At 35.8% G+C, this 25,348-nt stretch overlaps 1 pseudogene; it reads left to right on the forward strand.

Annotated features, from left to right (window-relative positions):
- The first annotated feature begins 2,686 nt into the window (after positions 1-2,686).
- LOC123250269 overlaps positions 2,687-25,348 on the forward strand; it is a 69,340-nt pseudogene continuing 46,678 nt past the window's right edge.

A 25,348-nucleotide genomic window follows, 5' to 3' on the forward strand; every position in this document is an offset into this window, starting at 1 on the left:
TACATAGAGTTAGATCAAATTTGATATCCCAATGGATCTTGCTACTCTCCCCTCTCAGAATTAATTCCACTGAGAGTAAGGTTTAAGTATTTCCTATTAACACTCTCTTCCTCTCCTTCTTATAATAGTACTCATCCCCTACCCTTCCTATGCCCTCTTTGTGTAGTTAGATTATCCTATTTTTCTTATTACTTCAAGTTACCATTGGTGTTATCTTCTATTTCTCCCCACAACTTCCCCCCCCCCCCATATCATCTTAGACCATTTAGTACTCCAACATCTCCTGATTACTAATTCTTCTAATTACTATAAGAGTGAATACAATTTTTTAGAATTACACAAAATATTTCTCCAGATAGAAATACAAATAATTTGATCTTATTGAAGCCCTTGAAGTAGACAATTTAAAGAAAAGAGTTTTCTTTCTTTCCCCTATTTCTTATTTATCTTTTCATGTTTCTCTTGATTTTTGTGGTTGAATATCAAACTTTCCATTTAGTCCTTGTCTTTTCTGTGCAAATACTTGGAATCTTCTATCTTGTTGAATGCCTATACTTTACCCTGGAAGTATATAGTCAGTTTTGATGGGTAGGTGATCTTTGGTTGTAGACCCAGTTCTCTTGCCTTTCTGAATATCATATTCTAAGCCTTGGATCTTTTAGTGTGGAGAATTCCAGATCCTGTGTGATCCTGATTGGTGTTCCTTGATATCTGAATTGTCTCTTTCTGGCTTCTTGTAATATTTCCTCCTTAACTTGGAAGCTTTTGAATTTGGCTATTGCATTCCTGGGGGTTATCTTCTGAGTATTTAGTATAGAGGGTGATGTATGGATCCTTTCATTTTCTATTTTGCCCTCTTGTTTGAGGACATCAGGGCAGTTTTGATGGATAATTTCTTGTAGTGTGATATCTAAATTCCTATGTGTCTCTGATTTTTTTCCAGAAGACCAATAATTCTCAAGTTGTCTCTTCTAGACCTCTTTTCTTGATCTATGATCTTGTCATTGAGATATTTCATGTTTCCTTCTATTTTGTCAGTCTTTTCACTTTGCTTTATTAATTCTTGCTGTCTTGTAAAATCATTGGCTTCTACTTGCCCAATTCTGCCTTTAAGGACTGGTTTTCATCTTTTGGTTTTCCTTTTCAATCTGGTCTATCTGGCTCTTCAAGGCTTCCAGCTGGTCATTTCTGTTCTTCAATTTGCTTCTCATTTCATTTGATTTCTGAGCCTCACTTTCCAACTGAGAAATTCTGCCTTTTAAACTGTTATTTTCTTGCCATATCTCTTACATCTTTTTCACTATCTCATATTTGAACTCTTCAAGAGCTTGTGACCAATTTTCATTTTTGGGGGAAGGTTGGATGTCTTTAATTTTTTGTCTTCCTCTGTTTTCTGTGTTTTTTTTCTGTACAGAAGTTATAAAATGTTGGATCTTTTTTCTTGGCCTTCTTGTTTATTTCTTGAGCCTTGCTTGGCATCATTATGGTTTCTCAGCTAGAAGTCTGAGTAAGGCAAGTCAAGTCTTTTTGTATGGAGTTAGGGAGCAGTTTTTGCCTGAGACTTTATGATTCTCCTGGCTTCCACTATCTGCTAGGCCTTTGCTGTCTGTGGCCCCACTTAGCCTCACTCTTGAGCTCATGGTCTGATCTTCCCCAACCTCCTGGGGTCTGTGGTCTAGCTGGTTTCAGAGTCAAGCCCCCACGGTCCTAGCCAGCTGCCTAGAACCCAGAAATTGGCCCATGCTTGCTCTTCCACCTGAGGTTTTCCCCTCACTCTTAGCAAGCTGCCTCTGCCTTTCTCATCCACACTCCTTTGTCCAAGGTCTGAGCTCTCTTGCCTCCTGGTTTCTCAAGTCTTGCTGCTCCTAGGGGCAAGCTTTTAATGGTGCCACTCAGCTGTGAAGGATCTAGATTTTGTATCCCCTTCTTGCTCTAACTCTGGTGCACATCCTATGACTCTGGTACTATGAGGGGTGTGGGGGAGGGTTGATCAGCTCTCATTTTGATGGGAGCTATTTCCCCTCCTTATAGTGTGGATAGGAGAGGGGTCCTTCATCTCTATTTCATGAGAAATAGTGTTTTCTTCTCTTGGTATTTCAGAAACATGCAAAGAGTGCAAATTGTTTAATTGGATTTGTACCTTGGAGTACACTTAAGATTTGATTTTATGAATGATAACTTTTTGTGTCTTTCTATATAGAATTTCAAAAATAAATTTTCCTAGAAACATAAGGAGAAGGAGGCATTCCAAAAACTTAGTTTTTCAATTGAGCAAAAGCCAGAAGGCTTTCTTACAGAAGAGGATTCATGCTGCTCAACATTGTAATTAGAAAGTTAGATCAAGGGAAAGGTACAAAGAAAGTAATTTTCAATGTATTTTTTTCTATTTATTGTATATTTTTAATTTTTAATTTTCAAAATTTATTATTATTATTATTAGAGGTGGGGATAGGGTAAGTAGTAGGGGTACTCTATCTTATTTTATTTTATATAATGTTACATAATTTTATTGGATTTTATTTGCAAAAAAATATTGATTCTGCCCTACAGGGGTAGAAAGGCAGCCCCTTCAACTTAGCAGGAAAAAAAACAAAATCTGAGTTTTTTTCTGTTTCAATTTTGGTCTCTTGTGATCAAGAGTCAAAACTGAGTGCTCAATAGTGTCCTCTAGTGGCCAAGAGGCAGCATGGTGGGGCAGGGGATCCAGTGGGTGGATTTTAAGGTAATCCCTTGTGCCAGGAACCAAAATGGAAAATCTGGCTGCAAAGATAAGGTGGATATTGCCCCAGAGAGTGAAATTAGAGGTAGGCAGTTACAACTTTAGGGCAGGTAGGGAGTTTAGGAAGCAAGCTGGTATGTGTGGAAATGACAAGTTGGGGCAGCCTACCAGTAACAGCAACAACAAGCAGGAATAACAGCAGGAGGAGGAGCAGGAACCATTGTGAGCAGGCAGCAGTGGCTGGAAGAACAGGAGCTAGGCAGGAGCAAAGGGGCACGATGGCATGAACTTCAGTAGCTTGCAAATAGTAGAAAAGGAAAGGGCCCCACCCAGGCAGTGTCTGGTCAAACCTGGGAGGCAGTGGAGCCTGGAGAGCACAGGAACAGCAGCAGCAGAGCAGTAGCAACAATGGCAGCTGTAGGGTTTGGGTGAGTCTTGGCCCCACCATTGGGGATTGGGGAAGCTCAGTATGTTTACTGAGTGGGCTGAGTCAATAATTCTTGAGAATTTGTGTCCTGAAGTGGTATGCCAAAAATCATGAAAGATTAAAAATTAATATCCAAGTATTATTTTGATAAGATTTAATAAAAATAAACAAAAGGAAAAAATAGTCACAGTAAAGAGAAGGAAAAAAATTGTTCCCAGACCAAACACCTGGGAGAGAGCCCAGAATCATCAGAACAATAAAAGGACAAGTTTGCAAAGGATAGTTTGGAATGTTGAAAAATGATATGATTGACAGTAACATCAGTTGAGACCAGGAGTAGAGGCTTGTGGGAGAAAAAGAACCTTGGAGGAGGTCTTTGGTCTCTGAACTCTGGGAGGGACAGAGGACTCTTGCCCCACCTAGAGATTGAGCAGAGACTATATGAGGGTTTCCTTGGTTATCTCCATACCCACAGACTGCTTGCTGTTCCTGATATCCAATACAACCATTGAAGAAGAGTTCTAATATTTGTCAGTGGCTAAAAGGCGGCAGTGGACCCAGCCAGCCATTGGGCCATTCATGAAAACTCTCTGTTTTGTTCTTGCCTTTCAATAAAGACCCCTTATTATCTTGCTTAGCTTAGTTATCAGAGGTGGGAGAGGGAAGGAGAATTCCTGGTCAAAGCCAGCTGGCTTCACCAGAGAAGAAGGACGTTTATATATTGGGTTAAAATAGGGCCACCTCTCCCCACATCCCTCACCCATCCTAGTTCATAATTACAATAAATTAACCTTTATTATTAGCAGTCAGATAACATGTTCTTGGGAATATTGTAAGTAGAGGGAAGAAGAGGGAATTGGGAAAGGCTGCCTAGCAAGCTTGCCCTTGTAAATTCCAAGGGTGTCTGTCATTCAGCTTTACCCTGGCAAGATAGGATTCAGAAAGGGTTTCTTGGGGTGTAGGCATTTAAGTTAAGCCCTGGAGACGTGTCACCACTAAACAACTGTTATGAGAAGTATAGATGACAACTGGAAGAAATCTTGGACTTCATGGACATTCTATAATGGAATGAAGCCAGGGTTTGAAACAGGAGATGTGGTTTGGCCAAGCTGAGGGAAGGAGGTTTTGGCTGTGTGGTCCAGCTTTGCTAAGTACCCAAGGAGCTAATAGAGTGGGATTTGGATTTCACTGAGAAGATACTTTAAGCAACTATCGTGGCCTAGGTAGAGGAAAGGCCTTGATTATCTGCTGGTGGACATCAGTTTTATCTACCTTACTCCCGAGAGCAGTGATGGGCAAACTATGGCCTGTGGGCCAGATGCAGCCCCCTGAAATGTTCTATCCAGCCTTGGGACATTATTCCTAATCTGATGAATACAGTGAGTAGGACACAATACAATGAAACTTCGAAAGAGTTGCCTTAGAAACAGACTGACAGATGAGCATTTCCTTTCCTTTGGCTCCTTCTTTAAAAAGTTTGCCCATCACTGCCCTAGAGCATTTGTGGATTATCTGGCTGTGTGTAGTTTTTGTTCCTGGTTCCTGTGACATCTGTGATAATCTTGGAGCACCGTGGATCAGTGCAGTGAGAAGCCCACCTTTCCAGCCCTCTCTTATTCTAGTTAGAGGTTTAGTATAGTTTAGACCTTAGTTTAATTAAATCATTTGGGTTATTCCATAGAGTAGTAAACCCTTCCCTTCTACTTCCCTTATATAATATCAATAAACCCAGTTTGTTTGTACTTCCTGTCTCCTCTAAACCATTGAGAACCCACATCTTGAAGTTACCCACTTCACTGGCTTTCCCTGGTTGATAGATTGTCAGTTAGCTGATCAACTGTCATTCCCAAACCTCACCTTCCCATTTGGTTTCTTTGTGCTTACCTGTCAGTTTTTCACTTGTGAGGTGTGGGAGTATTCCCAGTTTGTCTGGCATCTGGTTATTCCCCTATTCCCAGTATTTTCTTTTTCAGTTGGCACCCCAGATGGGACTTGATTCCACAATCCCTTATCTGTTCACTAGCACTTACCATCTCTGTCAGCTACACCCCTTATACAGAGATACCTTCATCATTCCCTCCAGTAAGGGTGAAGAGAGTCTCCCAGATAGACTTCAAACACACAAGCCTATCTGATAAAAATAACATCCTGGGACTCTCAATTAAGCGATCCTTACAACAGAGAGCCCTGTCAGAGCAGAGAGCCCCTGGGGGTGGAATCTAAAGCAAATTTATTTCCCAAACACAAGGATGCCAGGTGAAAAGGCAACACAAAAGGAGGTGTTATGTGGAGATGCAAAGCATGGAATCCCTGCAAAGATACAGGGACTGCCTCACCCAGAATTCCAGGGGACCCCCCTGGAGAACTTTGGGTGAGGGGGCAGTTGAGAAGGGTTTGAGACAGTTAATTTGTGGAGGTTGAAGTGAGCAGACACCCTGCTTACTTCTCCAGACTTGGGGATTCACCTGAGGTGGCCATTATAGCATAAGCCAGTGGTTTCTACTCATAGGGTTAGCCTGTTTGTTAATATTATTCTTCATTAATATCAATATATAATTACCTAGTGATTTAGTGATTAGATATGTAAATTATCTAACAAGTTCAATTAGGTGCCTTCATCCCCTCCTATGAGGAAGGGGGAAGGGCAGCTTCAATCTAACGGTTCAGGGTCACCTTTCATTATTCTAAAACCCTCATTAACCCCTCTAGTTTACCTTGTTATTTCCTAATATAACATTTACCTTCAAATCTGTGCCTGGGTAATTATTTGGGGGATACTCACAACTCAGTCTGGACATCTAGTTTGAATCCTGTCTGCTGCCAGTTTAAGATCATCTCAGTCCGCAACAGTTATAACTACCTTCTATATACTCATCTAACTGAACTGTAAGGAATATAAATTAAAGAAAAGGAACATCATTCGGGTTTCAGCCATAACAGAAACTTACCAGAAGAATCTCATTCCTGCTTTCATTACAAACTGAAACCAGCAACTGTTTAGGGGGTAGGGGTTTGAGAGCCAGGAGTGTTTAGCCCCCTCCTTTCCTCACTGAAGCCTGTCAATCTCTGGCTCTTGACTTGAAGCTCTAATATTGGCCCTGACACATTATCTGCTTCTCTAAATTATCTGTTATTATCATCATAACAGATGCTAGGCAATGCAGCTCAGGTGCATCAAATTTCCACCTACTATATATGTGTGTAAATATATACATACATGATATACATGCATATATGCTTACATTATTATACATTATTATCTGTACATATATGTATGTGGAAAGGCATTAAATGTGCATACATATTTTAAAAAGAGTTGAGGTAGAGAGAGCCATATGGGATAGTGCTAGATACACTTAGGAATCTCCCTGAATACCCAGCCAGGATCTTCAGGTATTCTAACCTCTGGTTAATGAGAATGAAGAAGAATCACTTTCTCTCACTGGGCTAGTTGCACAAACACCTTGGAGACAATTGATATATAAATTCAGTATCTCTTTTATTATAAAAGGAGATACAAAGTAAGGATCAGAACAAGGGGTCCCTAACTCTAAGGGATCTAGCTATTCACCCAAAAACCCTTTGTGTCCCTTGCAAGAAGGAGTCTTTAAGTCTTCCAGCTAACTTGCCAGCTCCTTAGTTCTATCTAGGTTTTACCCCAAAGCTGACTACACTACCTATCTATGACCCACAGTAGTTATTTTGATTTATTTCAAAAGCTGTCTCAAAAACCCTTTTAAATTGCTCTCAAATGACTAAGTCTACCCCAGGGGGTCTGACCCCCAAGGTAAAAACCTCAAAGCCAATATGAAAGGATTTTTAGATAAAACCCTTCTGGAAAGCATTGCAGGATGATCAGATCCTTTTCTAGATATTCCCAGTCAAACAGAGTACCTCCAACAATGATTTAGGGGTTTCTCCTTCTCCATAGTCAGGTTGAGATAGCTAAGCTCCAACAAGATGCCTTTCCTACCCCTTTCTGGACAGGAAGAGTCCAATCTCCTCTTACAGCAATCCCTGATTTTCCCAGTTGTCTCTTCCAAACTGTTCCTCCTCTGCCTTCTCCCTGATGAAATCCTGTCCCTTGAGTTCCTAGTATTTGCCTTAAAGACAGCCTTCCACTTCTCTTAAATTTTATCCTATCTCTATCCTTTTCCCATTACAATATACACTCATAAATACATATATGTATGTGCTCACATATTTGAAGCTATACATGGATATTTCTACTACAAAATGTTTATGTAGATGAATATCTGTAAACATGTTTACTTGTGTGTGTGGTTTTAATGTATATGTGAAGTTCCTAGGAAGTAGAGACTCTATCATTCTTTGAACTTATTTCTCAAATATAAAGGAATATAAGAAAGACCTCCTAAAAGTGTTGGAATTTTAACTGAGCCTTTATGTGAACTAGGGATTCTTGGAGGGAGAGGTATGGGATGAGTGAATTCCAGACCTGGGAGACAGAAGAGGTAAGAAAAGTCATATATGGAGAACAAAGGTGTCAGTTTGGCTTTTGTGTAGAATATATGAAGAGGAGTAACACTATAATTAGTCTGAAAGTAAATGGCTATGTTGTGGATTCATTCAGTCAATAAGCATTTATTTATCTCCATCTATGTGCGAGGCATTGTGCCTCTGCAAGCATAATGTGGATATAAGTTTGTACTTTATTCTAAAGCCATTATGAAGTCCCAAAAATATTGAGTGTGTCATGATATGGTTGGATATATACATTAAGAATATTAATTTTGCACTTAATGTGCTAAACATAGATAAAGAGATGTTAATGAGATTCGAAAATTATGTTGACAAACTGAATAAAGCAGAACCAATAGAACAGTGTACACAGCAATAGCAATAAAGTATGATAATGAACTTGTGAACGACTTAACTTTTATCATCAGTTCAAGAATCCAGAACAATTCTTGGAGACTCATGATGAAAAATGCTATCCACCACCAGAGAAAGAACTGATGGTGTCTGAATGCAGATTGAAGTATGCCATTCTTTACTTTATTTCCTGCATGAATTTTTCTCTAGTGTAAGTAATATGTATCTTCTTTCATAATATGAGGAACATGCAAATTTACATTATATGTTAACACATGTATAACCTATATCATTACTTGACATGTGACATCACAAAATGTCAGAAAATTATTTTTACTGTATTAACAATGTTAACAATGAAAATTAAATTGAACTAAACAGTAGAAAGTCTTGAATAATGAGTTCTTTCTGTTTCCTTTGAAAGTATCAAGAATTCCAATACAAATCATTAATACAAAATCTTTGCCTATTAAATCAATAGTATAGTGATTAACATAACCATAAATTTTTGAGAACAAAATGTCAAGAAAGTCTTTGCATCCAAAAGCACAATCTTTGTAAGATTCCCCCAACTCCCAACAAATGCACATGCATTTCTAGTAGTGAGAATAATTTTAAATGATATGTTGGTGACAGAATCTATCAAGGGGAGTATTTTATTTGGGGACCATCTTTTGGGGATAATCATCTTTATCATTTGCTCCAATGTGATTTTGAGTTGTTTCTAAGGAGAATGATGTATAACACCTTAGATAAAAATAACACCTGAAATATCTATTTTACAAGATTATTATAAAGACCAAATATAAAAATACATGTGAAAAAGAGTATAGACTTTTCATTTAATCAGTATAGGGAAAAGTCAGATGAGTCAACTCTATCTGCCAACAAAAGGCAATATTTTCTTTGTAAATTTAGTGTATTAGAAAGTTGTCTAGAACACTGAAAGGCTAAATGACTTCTCTGTTATTAAATTATTTGTATATGCCTTATGTGGGACTGACATATATGAAGCTAGTAAGGTCGTCCTTATTTCAAAGCTATTCTCATTGACCACACCATGACATATCCCATAGATCATAATAATACTTAAAAAAAGCTTCCTCACAAGGCTGTTATATGATAGGTTAGTTTAATACACAGCATTTTGCAAATATAAAATAATACATCAATGACAATTGTTTCCACACTCATTCTCATAATCAAATATCAACATCTTTTCAATAGTGCAGAATATGTCCCTAATTTTACCACACACATTATTATTGTTGCTATATCCCCCTAGTCAGTATTAGTTTGTGTACAATATCTTAAAAACTTACTGAATTTCTTAGATCTCTAAGTAATTTCCAAGGATTTTCCATTATGGGGGGGGGGAATATTCAGGGTATGTGATAGCCATTTATTGGCACTTAATAACAAGAGAAAGTAAACAAAGGAAATCATAAAATGGAAACAGTAAAAAGTAGATTTGAGGAGAAGGCAGTTAATGAGTTAGAGTTTTGCCATGATACCAAGGTTAACAATTGCCCTACCACAGAGGAAAAAATAACCCCTCAAATTCATACTAGGATGTTTATGAGGAGTAGTATCAATAAGAGTAATGTAAGAGCCAGAAGTTGTCAGCATATTAATTTTCTATCTCACTTTTTAAGATTACCTTTTACAATTCTATTTGTAATTTTTATTACTTGGTTATAAAATTAGAAGTGAAGCTCAGGTTTCAAAAACAAATCCAACATCTTAGTTCATTGCTTAGAGTAAAGCTGATTGCCATATTTCTTTACTGAACCAAACCAGAAACATCACTCAAATTGAAGAGATAATTATAAGAAAGGGTTGCTTCATAGATTAAAGGGACTGCTTCAGTGAAATAAAAGGTTAATTTCCAAATCATAGCTTTGGTTGACATGAAAAATAAGGGAATTTGTTAGGAAGAAAACTCATATCAAAATGCACAATTGAAATGAAATTCTATTTAAAGGCAAAATGGCCATGTTTTATTTGCTTATTTTGCCTTAAATATAATCTGTTTAGTATTTTAACCACTCCAAAATAAAGTAAGCCAAAAAACTTTATTCCTTTCTTTCACACTCTGAAGAAAGAACGGTTAACCAATCTGTCATTTTTTGGGAAAAAAAGCTGTTTTAATAAAACATATTTTTTCAAAATAGTTTTATATAAACATAGTGTTAGAATGTTATAAATTTTACAGATTTGAGAAAACTTTCATTGCCCTGGTCATCCAAATATTTTTTAATGACAAAACCCTTTACCTTGTGAAAATCTCAGTTAAATGCTAATCAATCAATTTATTTAAATCATATTTTAAAAATCATTTAAATCTAACAATATTATATACTTGTGATCAGTTTGGAGCTGTAAAAGAACTTAGAGATCCTCTAGATAATTATGAGGAAATTGAAGCCTAGAACAGTGATGGACAAACTATTCCCTTCCTAGTCACTCCAGAAAATTTGATGGGGCTACTATTTCTTCATTGATGGAGAGAATGGAGCTAGAGTGTGTATACATACGCATATGTGTATATAGCTATAAAGAAAGAGAGTATATATTATTATTGAAAAATTTGAAAACTGGTTGTTTTCAATTGTGTGTGTGTGTATATATATATATATATATATATATATATGTATGTATATACACATATATATATATATACAACAACCAGTACTTTGAAAACAAACTAACAAATAACAATGATGATACTCAAATTATAGGCATGATATACTTCTGATTTGAATTGGTACTTTTAATATTTTCTCTTGCACTTAGTTATAGGAAAAGAGAATTCATTATACGATTCAAGAAAATTATTATACTTTTTAAATCCAATCTTATGTGATTAAAGGTTAAACACTGTTCACATTCAAAATGCCTATAATGCTAAATATAGCTACAAATATTTTGGGTCTCCTCAGATTCTGGATCCAACCAAAGGATATTTGTTTTGGGTTATGATATTTAGAACTTGTGATAGATCCACTCAAGCTTGTATTTTGGATTTATTTGAATTTTGGCTTACTTATGTGTAAGCACCTCTGTCTAAATCTGATCTAATAGGGGAGACCTACCAGCTTTCTAACTGGTACCATTCTACCAAATTACCTAAGAAATTTATTTCTAAAGCCATTTCGAATTCGGTGGTCTGTTCTAGTGAACAACAATTGAAGATTATTGAGGAGAATGATACAGTCAGACTGTTCTATGGATTCTGTAGCTCTTTTGAAGCTGTGTATAGGGAGAGAGTATTGAGACAAGAAGAACAAATAAGAAACTCATCCCATAGTCCCAATGAGAGGTAACGAGGATCTGAACTAGGATATCTATTATCTGAATGGAGAGAATGGAAGGTAAAGATATTGAATTCTCTTCTGGGTAGGTCTTTTGAGATTTCAACATTCAGATTCATTTGTCCAGTATATTAAATCTGAAGCTCAGGAGAGATATTAGGGCTAGAAAAATAGATTTAAAAGTAATCATAGATATGAAGAGCCACGGGAATTGATGTGTTCAGTGAAAGAGTATTACCAGGAATAATATGAAGCATTGTTACAATACCAGGAACACTCAAGGAAGTGTTTTGCCTTTTACTTGTTTTGTGCTATATCAGCACATGAAGGAAAATATCAAAATATTAAATCTCATTTTTCTCCTAGTAACAACCCATCCAGATTAAAGACATTCATTTTTTGTGACTAGTTAAATTATAAAATAAAAAAGCATTGACACTTCAAATGTGCTAGAATAAGTTGATAATTCTGAATCTGTTGAGTTCTAATATATACCCTGTGTCTCTGTGTCCCTTGTCTCTTTTCTGTCTTCGTGTGTGTGTGTGTGTGTGTGTGTGTGTGTGTGTGTGTTCTCCATGGGAATTATACTGAAGACATAGCAAGTGGAGAACATGTGGTAGTGGGAAATCTTCCAGGTTTGAGAAGTTAGAAATCTGTCTCAATTTCTTTTTGTATGCTAATGATTATGTCAGGGACCACTTAACTGATGTCTAACCTTGTGTTATGCAAACAAACAAACAAATAAAAGCAAATAATCTTTGTGCTCCAGCACTGCTAAAATTTACTAACTTAATGAATCCTGTTCTCTTCAGAAGTATCTAAATAGAATAGTGGATAAAATGCTGGAGCAGAAGGTTCTTTTTTCAATCATGTCTGTTCTTTTATAATTCCATTTGGAGTTTTAGCAAAAGTTCTGAAATGGTCTTCCATTTCCTTTGCCCATTCATGTTATGAATTAGAAAACTAAGCCATATGGAATTAAATAACTTGTCCGGGGTCACCCTAGTAAACATCTGAGGTCTGATTTGAACATAAGACTCTAGCCACTGCATCACCGAGCTACCCCAAGAAGTTAGAAAGCCATTAAGTCAAATCCAGCCTCTAATATTTACTAGTTGTGAGAACTAGTACAAGTCACTTAATCTCTTTCTGACTCAATTTCCTTTAGTATAAAAGGGGAATGATAATAGTGCCTACTTCACAGTGTTTTTGTTGTGTATCACAAACAATGTCATAATATTTGTGCAAAATATTTAGCTCAGTGCCTGGCATATAGTAGGTACTAAATTAATGCTTGTTCCATTTCTTTTTTTTTTTTTTTTTGCCTTTTCTTTCCACTGGCATTTTTACAATTTCCCTTTATTCTAAAAATCAAACATTTTTATAAGCCAGAAGGAACTAGATTTTGAGGGAAAATTAAAGAGTAAGCTCTCTGGGGAATTGCTGAACAAGTTATAGTATATTGTTATAATGGAATACTTTTGTGCCATAATAAAGGTTAAACAAGATAATCACCAAAAATACGTGGAAAATTTTATATTAAGTGACACAAAATGAAGTGAGCAGAACTAGGAAGATGTTCTATACAATAACAACAATAATGTATGATAATTAACAGTAAATATATATATATGTGTATATATATATATATAATTAGTATTAATAACATAGAGACGTAAGAGTGCCCATGTGATAAAACAAAACATTCTCAAAGAATGATCCTTCCTATGTAAAATGCGGCTAAGGTCCGAGGCTATGTACCAAACAAAAGGAATAAAGATCAAAGGCAAGCTTACACTCTGAAAAGTTACCAGGGTAGGAAGTGCAGACAAAAGGCACAGCTATAATTCTGAAGTAGGAGAGCCTTCCAATGAGCTGGTGGAGGAGTGCTAGCAACGGTCTGCTGAGCCTCCAACCAGAATCAGTCCTATAGCTGAGTCCCTCAGATGCTAAANGGTCTGCTGAGCCTCCAACCAGAATCAGTCCTATAGCTGAGTCCCTCAGATGCTAAATGTATGGGTCAGTTATCTATAAAATGAAGACTAGGGGAGCAGTAATTATATTGAACTGAGCACATAGGGAGCTAAAGTTGCCAGTCAGGGGCCTTGAGCTAGCATATAAATCTTTAAAGAATGAAACATTTTATTCTCAAAGAAACCAGTGTCAGGATCATAGATAATAGAGATCAGAATCAAAGAAAGCCTTAATATTTTCTGTAGAACACAGAGACTAGTTCCAACATAAAGTCCCATTTCAAGTAATAAAGTTTCACACAGAAGGAAAACATTTGATTCTTCACTTGTTTATATGAGTATTCGATGAGGAGTTTTGTTTTTTTAAAGATTACTACAAAAATGAATAATATGGAAATAGGTGTTGAGTGATAAAACATATATAACCCAGTGGAATTGCTTGTCATCTCTGGAAGAGTAGAGGGGAAAAAAGGGGAGGGAAAGAATATGAATCATGTAACAATGGAAAAATATTTAAATTTTTAAAAAATTAAAGAAATAAAATTTCAAAATGAGAGAAAAAACAAAAGATGCTGAAAACAAAGAGTTATAATGGAGCCAGGAACATGGAATGCACAAAATCAGCAGAAGAGAATGAGCCCATGATATCTAAAAGCAAAGCTTCCAAGATAATCATAGCTTAACTATTCTGTCAATAAGAACTCTAATAAGTTTGCAATTCTTCATCCTGTCTTGGATATCCCAGAATAACTTATGACGAAATATCCTAATAATAAGAAAGCAACAATAGGAACAACCTATACCTTCTTTTCATAAGTACTGTAAAGCAGAGCCCTATCACCAAGTCTGAATTTAGGAAGAAGCCTGGAAGAATGAGCAAACAAAAAAAGAACCCCACCATAACAAACTAATATGATAGTAGGGAAGCTCAACACACCAACTCAGGAAAAGAGAATGAATAAAGACTGAGAGAAGAAAAAAAATATAGTTTGAAAAAAAACTGAACTAGATTTTCTGTAAGAAATCAAGCAAGTTTCCTTATAAAGAATTTATTTTTAAATAAAGATGAGAACACATGAGTGAAAAAATGGAAAAGAAATAGGAACTATAAAAAAGAAATGGGAAGTAAATTAATACTTTGACTTGAGGTTCAAAAGCTTGCCCAAGTGACAAACTTCTTGAAAATTTGAGTGGGGCAAATAAAAGTCAATAGTTCCATGAGGCAATAATAAATATTAAAACAACACCAGAAAACTGAAAATAAAGAAGAAAATATTAGGCATTTATTTTATAGAAAAAATAACTGACTTGGAAAAAAAGGTAGAGAAGGAAGAAAAAATAAAAATCATTGGTCTACATGAACACCATGACCAAAATAAATAAAAAATAAATATAAACAATGTGTTTTAAGAAATATTAAAAGAAAAGTTCCCAGGTCCCCTAAAACCAGAAGACTAAGTGGAAACAGAAAAAAATGTACCAGCCATTCCTCAAAGGAACATCAAAATAAAAATTTCCAGGATCATCAAAACCTCAATCCAGATTTTTCAGGTCAAATAAAAAGTAGGGAAAATAATCTGAAAGAAATAATTCAAGTAACCAAGGAGCCACAATTAGGAAAGCAAATAATTTAACATCTATCAATGAGAGGCTATTTTGGAAAACATTATTCTAAGAGAGAAATTCTATGGGTTTCTAGCCAAGAATATCTTACCCAACAAAAAATAAGTATAATGCTACAAGGGAAAAAAATAAGCTGTAAGGAAATAAAGGGTTTCCAAGCACTACTGTTGAAAAGATGAAAGCTGCAGAGAACATTTGAAGTCAAAACAAAGAAGTGAAGAGTATGGTAGGAAAATTTTTTGATTGAAGTCTCTTCTTGCTCCTATGTTAAGAGTAAGACTATAGTAGAAAAGAGACTGGCTCAGACTATTTGACACCACTCTAAAAAGAAGATACTGTCTCAGCCTCTATTTTGAGGTTTCAGAAATAATTCTTGGAAGCTTAATAGTCACAAAACATAGAGGATCTCCTTCTACTAATTGTTACCAAAAATGCATATCTTCATCTCCTACTCTTGCTTTTGGTGAAACCTTATTTTTCTGTGCAGCTTATGTATTCATATTCTATTTAATATTGTTAAAACTGAAGACCAGTGTTCTCTGACATTTTTATAAAGATGACCTTACACTCTGAGAGTTATAAAACTCCACAGATAATTATCTGTAAATAATTTATTTGATGATTGACAACAAAACTAATCAATAGACTTTCTGATCATTAAAAATATTTTTTAACTCTTACTTTCCATATTAGAATCAATATTAAGTATATGTTCCAAGGCAGAAAAATGGTAAGGCCTAGGCAATGAGGGTTGAGTGACTTGCTCAAGGTCATACATCTAGGAAGTGACTGAGGCCACATTTGAGCCCAAGCTACCTCCCTTCTCTAGGTCTGCCTCTCAAACCACTGAGTCACTTAGCTGTGCCCCCTGTGTGGAGTGGAATTCTGGCGAGGCTCATTCCACCATGAATCACTCTAATGAACAGACAAGAGACTTGATAATGGCAGAATTCAAGTGACTTTATTCAGAGGTGGTGGGCATAGAGTGAGGGAACACTGCCGGGGGGAGAGGTAGCATCCTCACAGGAAGGGAGAGACCAAGGGTGAGGGAACACTGCCTGGGTAATGGCAGTATCCTTCTGGGGATGGGGGAGAGAGAGAAAGTGGCTCGACAGTCTGAGAGGATGAAGAAATAGTGGGTACGGATGCCCAGATTTACTCAGATTTTATAGGGATCCAATACAATGCTATCTCCATTTTCTCATCTTCTGTATCTTGTTCTATCTTCCTACCTCTATGCTTCTTAATCTTTCCCCATGCTTCTGAGTGTCTATTCTTTATCTTCCAACATTTCCAAGAGTATAGGAATATTCCTTAGGTTTGTAAATTTTAGTTGAGTCAGGTTTTTAGGCTTGTCCAAGGATTTATCAGGTGGCAGCATTGCAACAATTCAGGCTAAAACACTTTTTGAAACATTTCTTGGACTATAGCATTGCAACAATTCTTGAATTTTAGTAATCATTTCTCAGAACATGTATTTAAGATTATAACTTGTAAGTTTTGAGATTTCTTACATAAAAATTAGGACCCCAAAACTCCTCCCACAGGAATAGAAAAAGGGGGGCTTTATAGCCACATTTGAGAAGAATCTCAAAGGCCTATATATATATATAACTTGTTGGGGAGAGGGTCTCTTCTGTTCTTCAAAAGAAGAGATTGATATCTCCTAGTGGAGGGTACTTAACTTCACTATTATTCTATAGGGAATTGCCAGTCTATGATTATTAATAATACTTAGTGTATATTGGGGAATGATGTACTATTTCATCCCACACAGCCTCCAACCCAGATATTTTTAATCTCATAATGACATAAAAATAAGTATGAATGAACAATGATGAAGGACTAGATAAGAAGACTAAACTACTTATGTACATGGAAATGATACTTGTTTCCTCTGTACCCTATCATCATCGGGGTCAAATAAGTAAATAGAAATGGCTTAGGAGTGCTTCTGTTACCATCTCAATGATCTCAAAAAGAGAATTAAAAGTGAAGCAGGGTATACTAGCTGGAAAAGGAAAGGAAGGTTAGGGTAAAATAACATCATTAGGGTGCAAATATAGACATCTATACAAATAAGAACGAGGGGTGGAGGTGAACTATAGACACTTGAAGCCTGCCCTTATCTGAAATGCTCTAAAGAAAATAAACAAAAAAAAAACCCCGGCAGGTACAGAAATATATTTCATTTACCATGGAAAAAAAAAAGGAAGGCAGAGAGAGAATTAGAGAGAGAATAGATTAAGGGAGGGATTTGTCATAAGCAAACCAAAAGTTAAAGATATAGAGAAAATATTTATAAAATATAAAAGTTATTATTTATTGTTTATTTATAAAGATTTATATTTATGTTTGATGTGACAAAGAATGGGAATGTAAGAAATACCAATAAGTTGGCGAATGGACAAGTTATTTTATATTAATGTGATCAAAGGCTCTTGAGATGAAATCTTTTCAGTTATATAAATTATATGCTTATCAGTATAATTCCCTGTCACAATATCACAATTCTAGAGGACAAATGATATAACCACTACCAAAAACATGATAGAAAGATGAAGGACTCAGAAAGCAGGATGAGATTAATATTCTTTTCAACATGATTAATGTATAAATCTGTTTTGATTGACTATACATATTTGCAATAGTTTTAATTCTCTGGTATTCTAATTTTCTATGAAGGGGTTGTTAGGCAAAAGTTGGAAAGCAGATTTTTTTTCTGAATAAAGCAATACATTGAAATCCTAATAACAGTAATAGTCACCCAGTGTTGTCAGTTAATCTGGTTAATTAATATCATCTATCATTATCATTATGATAATATAATGTTGGTACTAACATCTGACAGAATAGACATTCAAATGTTCCATCTTCTGAACTTATGTTAATAACAATTACAAGTCCTGAAATTTGTTAAGAAACAAGATACTTTTATATATAAGCACTGTACTTTGATGAAAATTTTACCTAATTGGAATGATTACCTTTTTGGAAGTGTTATAGGTGGAATGGTGATATCGGATAGGGCCTGATGGAGAGATGGCCCAAGGTCCTGTGATGGTGCAAGGACCTGAGCTGAGTGCAGGTGGGAAGCCTAGGTGACCACCAGGTCCCACAAAGTATTTGAAGCTCAGCTAAACACCCAACTCCCACCTAACAGTGCCCAGGAATAAGTGATCAAGTGAGAAGCTGTGAATTGGATTACACGACTTCTCTGACTGCTTTTCCTGAGTTTGGATTGATGGATAAAGCTATGGACCAATGGATAACACGGATGACTGCGATTTGACTTTGCTTGAGCAATCCCTTCCCTCAGACCCAAGGAGAAGATTATTGATCCTTAGGACAATAATGACCTTCACCTAAGTAGACTTTTAAGATTTAATTATAACAACTCAGGGAAAGGAACAGGGTTTAAGAAAAGAGGTGCTGGGAAAACTTCACTAAACTATTGATGATCGGTTTGTCAATCAAGGGCAATCAGGTGGAAATTGTCTACTGGACAAGTTTCCATCTCTGTGGCACTCTGGCCAGGCCAGGCTCCTTTGGCCTTAACCCGATTCATTGAGTCTTGATGTTGTTCTTCTTTGATGTTCAGAAGTTGAGGATGTGATGAGTATTGGAACAGGATGCAGATAACCTAAGTAGGTTTGGTTTGGCCTACCCGCCCAACCACTCAGGTCCCTTCTAAGGAATGAGAGACTTTCTTGTTCCAGTTTCTCTCTTTTACATCCTGGCAGTAATTGCTTTTTGCCCTCTGGCTCATGGCATCTGGATTGGTTCTAAATTCTAAAATTGTTGGTTGTCACTCATCCTGGTCTCCATTTTGCATGGCAAAATGATATTATGAAAGTCTAATTACAAAAAAAAAAGATTTTAAAGTATTTTGTTCAAGAATCTCTTGATGAAATGTGAGCTCCAGTGACATATATGTAATTTCAACTTACCCTACAACTGGTATCCTTTTTTCTAATCAGATCCTTCTCTTTGATCCACATTTATTTTCGTCCTCATATTTTCATTCATATTGATCTCCTAAAAAATGTCCTTCTGTCTCCCTGTTGAAATTCCACCAGTTCTACAAGACCAAACAGTTCTTGCTTCTCCATTTCTCTGTGTCCTTTCCCAATTTTTCCCACTGCTGTTGCCTCACCACTCTAATTATCTATTTTTTTTCTTTTGTAGATAAGTATATGTTGTTTGTCCCAAAAAAGAACAAGCTATTTAATGGCAGGGAATCTTTTCTCTCCTGTTTTGTCTTTGTATCCCAAGCACCTAGCTCAATGACTGGCATATCGTAGGTATTTAATAAATGTTTTTTTGTTGATTGATTGAAAGTATTGTTGTTCCTGTCCAAAAGAATATGTTTTATTCTTTGTAGTGCTACTTGTAAATTAACTGTTTGAAGTGCTTCCAGATTCTTTTAAAACATAAATACTAATAAAGAGAACTAAATATAGTATTTAAGTGATATGAAAGATAATTAGGTACATGATAGGAGCAAATCTCTAAGTTATTAATCTTCCCTTTTCCAAGGTTTGCCATTTTTTGAAGAGGAAAATATGGAAAAGGTATCAGAGAACTTATAAGAAGGTATTCCTTAATTTTCCTAGGTTGTCTATACCAAACAAAAGTCCTATAGTGAAAGACTCAAATTGACCTCTGTCACAGTGATATGAACAACAAAAGGGCATATCAGAAATATTACAGGGATAAACTAGAAATTAGATGCCTTCTTATTTAGCTGATCTTTTTCACAGCTGCATTTCATAGTTCTCTTTGAATTATGGCCCAATTTAAAGAAGACATTAGCTTTCTGCAATGTCTGCAAAAATGTCCTTCTGCCATAAAGCATTAAAACATCTTATATTTTCCTGAGGGAAATATTATTTCTCAATTTGTTATTGCAATAGCTGAGACTATAGCAGTGAGGGATAATCTCAGAATAGGGAATAAAATTATAGATACTTTTCCCTGTAATGATAAATGTTTTGCCATAAGAATGCATTTATCCTTCTTCAACAGTAGAATCAAATAATTTCAAAGCTTATTCTTGTCAGATACAGCTAAATGGTATCTGCATCTCAGTTTATAATATCAGATTTAAGATCTCAATTACAAAAACATAAAGCTTATTCAGTTCTGGTGATGATAAGACAGTAATGGGAGCATTTCTGAAAGAATCACCCATAATGACTTTTTTTCAGTTTTGTTTTTAGGGACTCATGTCTTTTTCATTAATTCAATAATTAACAAGTAAATACCACACGTATAAGTTTTCAGTAAAACCTGAGTATATTTCTGTCTCCTCTCTATATTGTAGATAATAAATGTTAAATTGACAATAATATTGATAATGTCTTGGGCTTAAAGAGTCCTTAACTTTCTGAGGTCAGTAACAGTTACACATGTGTATATGTGTATGTTTATACACACAAACACATATATTAATGCAGACATACACAACCATAGAAATATACTCTCATACATACATAGAGAATTTAAAACAATTTAAAAATGTTTTTTTTACATGTAATTGTGAAAGCTTAACAAAATTAATAGAAAATAATTATAAAATATAAAATAAACAACAGAAATTATTTGGACTTTCTAATATACTGATTGCTTAAATTATTATTATTATATATACATTGACAGCTAATTATGAATTTTGACCTATTAGTTATTTGTTACACTCAGAACACAGAAGTTAATTTAAAATCAGGAAACCTAGCATCAGATTTTACCATTAGTATTTAAAAGCTAGGTAAATTTAGCAAAATCATATCATATCAATGTCTCAGTTTACTTATTTAAAAACTGATATGAGAAATTATATATATATATAAGTAAATGTCTTAGATATTTAACTTATTTTCCATTTTTTTTCTGTCTTCTGTAAGGACATGAATAGTCATGCCATGTTTATTCATGTGGACTTTAACGTTGGTTTTCAAAAACGGATTATTTTATAATAGAGAATATAAACATCAAAACAGCAGTAATTTTTATAACAATATTATTGCAGAGGTACAGTAGTACAGGGAAAGGGAACTGGAAGGAGACGCCAGCTACCCTTCCTCCCACTCAAGCAGTCACCTAAGTGCTTGTTCTCAAGTATTTCTAGTACACTTTTTTTTTGGCTTGGTGAAGCCTTGTCAGGGAGATTTAGGGAAAAAAATCTAGGAGAGAAAAAAGGGACTGGGAACATATTTGCAGCGACAGGAAAATTCATTTTTTAAAAATGATTAGGTAGTTGAGAAGGAATACTTATTGTCTTCCTATTCTATATACTTTCGCTTTCTTGGTTGTTGTTAATACCCTCTCAATCATCCAGTCAGTCATTAAACATTGATTAAGTGCCTACTGTATGCCAGGCACTGTGCTAATAACTGGAGATACAAATGTGATAAAAGAAAGAGTCCCTGCCCTCCAAGAGCTTACAGTCTAATGGGAGAAGACAATATACAAAAGGCAGCTAAAAAGAAGAAGGGGTTGGGGGCAAGGGCTGAGAGATGCCCCAAAGTAGAACAGCTTGATGAGAAATGAGATGTTATGAGCTGAGCGTCTTCCTTATTAGAGAATTTGAAGTTCTTGCCTCCACCCTTAAAGCAGATGGATAGAGAGGTGGTGATGAAGTGAGTACCCAAGCTAATGGGATCTTGTAAGATGATCATCCAGGCTCAGATATTGGAATAATATTTATTTGTTTCATCTCCTTCACCTCCCAGGTCCAGTCATTTGTCAAGTTTAGCTTATTCCCCTTCCATAGTAACTCTCATATCTGCAGACTTCTTTCTACTTAGAATGCTACCAGCCTATTTCAAATCTCTAGTCTCTCTCAACTTGCTTTCTCTTCCATTTCCCAACTGCCAGTCTTTCACCTCTCCAACCTATCCTTTACTCACTAAACAAAATAATATTCCTAAAGCATATTGTTTACCTGTTTCAAAAACTTTTTGCATCTTCCTGTTGCCTTTGGGTAAAATACAAACCTTTTACCTGGGTTTTTAAAGTCTTCTAAAGACTGGTTCTAAACTGTCTTTCCCAGCCTGGTTTTACACTCTCTCCTTCAAGCACTTTGGTTTAACAAAATAAACTATTCTAACTCTTCTTCTATCTTAATTTTGCTCTTATGGCTTGGGCAGCACTTGCTCCCCCATCCATTACGCACCCCCCCAACCTTGCCTCTACACTCTGTTGAAAATTTTTTTCTTCCTTTAAGACTCAGCTTAGGTGCTATCTCCTCAAAGCCTTCCCCTCAATCTTTTAGCTAAAAGTCATCTTTGTCTCCTTGAATTTTCCCTCTATCTAGATCTCTTCTTTGTACCCTGGCTTCCATGCCAGGTTGCATGACACAAACTTGCCTATAACCTCACCTCTAAAGAAGAAGAAATCAAGGCAATCATTAAAAACTATTTTGCCCAATTATATGGCAACCAATATAGCAATCTAGGTGATATGGATGAATATTTACAAAAATATAAATTGCCTAGATTAACAGCAGAAAAAATAGAATACTTAAATAATCCCATATAAGAAAAAGAAATTGAACAAGCCATCAAAGAACTCCCTAAGAAAAAATCCCCAGGACCAGATATATTCACAACTGAATTCTATCAAACCTTTAAAGAACAACTAATCCCAACACTATACAAACCACATGACATAATAAGCAAAGAAGGAGTCCTACCAAATTCCCTCCATGACACAAATATGGTACTGATCCCAAAGCCAGCCAGACCAAAATCAGAGAAGGAAAACTATAGACCTATCTCCCTAATGAACATAGATGCAAAAATCTTAAACAGAATACTAGCAAAACGACTCCAGCAAGTGATCATGATGATTATTCATTATGATCAGGTGGGATTTATACAAGGAATGCAAGGATGGTTCAATACTAGGAAAACCATTCACATAATTGACCGTAGCAACAAGCAAACCAACAAAAAACACAAGATTATCTCAATAGATGCTGAAAAAGCCCTTGACAAAATACAACACTCATTTCTACTGAAAACACTAGAAAGTATAGCAACAGAAGCTCCCCTCCCAAGAATAATAAACAGTACATATCCAAAACCATCTCCAATGGGGATAAATTAGAAACCTTCCCAACAAGATCAAGAGTGAAACAAGGATGCCCACCATCACCTCCACTATTCAAAATTGTACCAGAAACACTAGCAGTAGCAACCAGAGAAGAAAAAGAAATTGAAGTTACCAAAGTAGGCAATGAAGAGAGCAAGCTACCACTCCCTGCAGATGACATGATGTCCACCCAAAAAATCCTAGAGAATCAACCAAAAAGTTAGAGGCAATAATCAACAACTCTAGCAAAGTTGCAGGATACAAAATAAATGCACACAAATCATCAGCACCTCCATATGTTTCCAACACACCATAGCAGCAAGAGCAAGAGAAAGAAATTCCATTCAAAATCACCCTAGACAATACAAAATACTTAGGAATCCATCCTCCAAGACAAACCCAAGAACTACACGAACACAACCACAAAATCCCTTCCACACAATCAAAACTAGATCTAAACAACTGGAAAAACACCGACTGCTCATGGGCGGGACGTGCCAACACAATAAAAATGACCACTCTACCCAAACTAATTTACCCACCTAGTGCCTTACCTATCAAACCACCAAAAAACTTCTTCACTGAATCAGAAAAAACTACAACAAAGTTCATTTGGAAGAACAAAAGACCAAGAACATCAAGGGAAACAATGAAAAAAAAGTGAAGGAAGGTAGCCTAGCAGCACCAGATCTCAAACTGTACTAATAAATCAGCAGACATCAAAACACCATGGCACTGGTGAAGAGACAGAAGGGAGGATCAGTGGAACAGACCCAGGGTAAGTGACGTCAGCATGTTACGATTAAAAATAATAAAGATTGATATAATAGAAATTAGTAATTTAATTAAAGCCATGGCCATACTGGTAAAATCATTAGACCACGCACTGGTAAGAATTCAAACTGCCTCTGCCATTTTACATTTTGTACCTTCCCGTCCTGCTAGCTCAGAGAGAGCTTCCTTTAGGATTCTCCTCCCATTTAAACTGTCCTATGCGTGGAGACGCAGGCGTCCCCACGCCCAAAGAACTGGAAACCCATTGGACCACGGGAAATGTAGTTTGATAGTTCCCACATGTCCATAGAAAATATATATTTACTTTTAAATGTCATCTCCCAAATTCCAATTATACAATTCCCCCTGGGATCCAGCAAAAAAAAGTTGGTCTTTTTTCTTTGCTGGATCTGTAAACATAGACAACTTCTAAAATTTTAGGAATTTGGGGGATAAAAGAAATGGATAAACAAATGGATAAAACTAGCCACATTGACAAAAAAAACAATTTGGGGGCAGTCCCCTATTGGCATAACATGTACATTTAAAACAATACATTCAATTCAAATTCAACTCCCCATAGTTCAATCAACTGTACCCCAAAGTTCAGTTTTGGACTTCATGGTACAGTGAAGGCTTTTCAGACATCTTCATGTTGTCTTCACCAAACAGGTTTGTTGTCTGGATTCTGGGGAGATGGCAAGATCTTTATCCTGAAATCATTCTCAAAAGAATTTAAACTTTACATTATAGATTATAAAACATACATTTCCTTCTAAGAATTATACATTTCCCCCTGAAATTACTCCTAAAAGAGTTAAATATACATGTATTTTTACATTATCGAAATTTTAAAAAACTTAATACACATCTCATCCCCCTGAGGTAAATTCTAAACACACCTTCTTTCCTTGAAAAAGGTATCTCAGGTCAGCTAAGGATGAGTGGCTGAGTCGCCGGGGTTGTATGAAATCAATTGGCAAAATAAAAAGAAGAAAATTCAAGAAAAAAAAAGAAGAAAAAAATTAACTTGTGAATGAAATGTAAAATGTGCAAAAAATGTAGGGGAAATAAACCGGCCTTTGAATCAAGGCCCACGGAAAGTGATTTAAGCAGTTTGATATAACACATTCTGGGCCAGGACTTAAGGAAAATGTCTCTCTCTGATCTGATTTACCATCAGCTTTTCAGGGAAGTGAGCCAAATAAATAACCAGTCTTAGGTGCTGGCCTAGGAATTTTAGTCGAGGGGACCCACGTCCTCTAAAGTTTTAGAAAAGACTGGGACTCCAGGACTCAAACCCCAATTTCCAAGCCCTAAAGTACTGGCATAGAACTCCTGCAATCATGCAGATTTGCTTTATGTTCCCTTCTGGAATCAGAGAGGCATTTAATCACAGTCCCATATTCTCAGTCTCAGGCTCAGGTATTTGCATTAAGCTTATATCACTGTAAAACAAAATGAAAAAAAAAGGATAAATAGTGATTATATATGTATTTCCAGTACAAGATGAGAAAAAGGAAAAATCAATTGCTCTAATTAAAAAAATTTTTTTTAAATCAAACATATATATATATATATATAT

Source organism: Gracilinanus agilis, chromosome 1, assembly GCF_016433145.1.
Source record: "Gracilinanus agilis isolate LMUSP501 chromosome 1, AgileGrace, whole genome shotgun sequence".
In the NCBI taxonomy this organism is placed as follows: domain Eukaryota; kingdom Metazoa; phylum Chordata; class Mammalia; order Didelphimorphia; family Didelphidae; genus Gracilinanus; species Gracilinanus agilis.